Here is a 1,536-nt window from a genome sequence, read left to right as displayed (position 1 = left end):
AGAGCCGAGTGTTGTCATAGAAAACTGTATTATTGGGAATACTTGTTTGAAATTAAAATATTGACGAAACAAAGAATAGATACTCATCAGAATGTCATTTTGTTTCTTCTGCCAAGAGTGTATTCTATATATGTTGTGCGTGCGAATGTGTGTATGCTAACATTATTATACCTTCTAGGAAGCAATACATTGACTTCGATTTTTAAAGACAAGAAACTACAAACTTGACTCAAACCTGTAAAAACACACTCGGATGAAGCACAACACGGCACTATGTCACAGGTCAGTAATGCTCCACAGCCCTCAGTAAAGCGACATGGCATTACAAGCTCAATTCTGTTAAAGCACATTACATCACTAAGCCCAATATTCAGCGCTTTGCTCTCTCAACACGACTATTTTCAACGGCCATAAAAATGATTAGCCTGATTTTCTCTAAATCTTTTTGTATCAAATCACATAGAAAACTTGTTAATCTATTACTAGAACTATGAAAACAGCCTTAAAAAACATTGCAATTTAAAGTAGAGCCTTTTGAACATAGAAGTGCGGCGAAAGAGTGTCTCAGAACATAATCCTCAGTCACAGGCCAGCAAAGCAACACAACACTCTGTAAAACGTCAAGGCATGGGTGGACATCAGCAGCAGACGGAGAGAGCTGTACGTCAGTTCCCCGCCAGAGTTAAGGGAGGTAATATCTCAGATCCAGAGCGTAACATTAGTGTGAGGAGCCATAGCCCTTAGCTCCCTCCCCGGCGGCGACGTTTACCCCATCAGGCGAACGGCCGCCACTTGTTATCCTCATCACAGCATGTTCTCGTACAGCTTGAACGAAAAACAAAGAAAGGAAAGAAAAAAAAAAACCGTTGGCTTTCTTGTCTTCACGATCGATAGAGGAATGAAAAGAGAGAGGAACTTGTTTACTTGTTCACGTTGGTGAGTCTAATTTATTTTTAAAGGTGTTTTGTGTGATTCAGGAATATAGGAGACGAAGTGGTTTATGGAGAGAGAGAGAGAGAGAGAGAGAGAGAGAGAGAGAGAGAGAGAGAGAGAGAGAGAGAGAGAGAGGAGGGGGGGATTTTCTGATGAATTTGCGCTATTTTCGTCACCCGGAGCTGGAAATGACGGTGGGCTGTGAGGACAGGACACAGACCACTAAAATGTGTGTGTGTGTGTGTGTGTGTGTGTGTGTGTGTGTGTGTGTGTGTGTCTTCTTTGTATAAAGACCTATTGACTTCCTGCAGCTTCCGTTAAATTCTTAAGTGCTTCTTACGTTTTTATGAGTGACTGCCGTGTGCCTGTTGGGTCTCACAGCAGGTACAGCGACACAGGACTTTACAGGCAGGTCTCACCAGCAGCCAGACCCTCCTTGACGTACGCGTAGGGGAGCTGGCTGGTGGAGTGGTGAGGGGGAGGGCTGGAGGAAGGGAGAGGAGGACAAGGTGACGGTAATGACGCTATAAAGACGCCAAGCTGATTGAGGGACATGACAAGGAGAGAATAAAGAAAATAATATGAAGTCAGGGAAGACACTGC

The sequence above is a fragment of the Portunus trituberculatus genome, chromosome 14 (assembly GCF_017591435.1).
Source record: "Portunus trituberculatus isolate SZX2019 chromosome 14, ASM1759143v1, whole genome shotgun sequence".
In the NCBI taxonomy this organism is placed as follows: domain Eukaryota; kingdom Metazoa; phylum Arthropoda; class Malacostraca; order Decapoda; family Portunidae; genus Portunus; species Portunus trituberculatus.
This window is presented reverse-complemented; position numbering follows the sequence as displayed.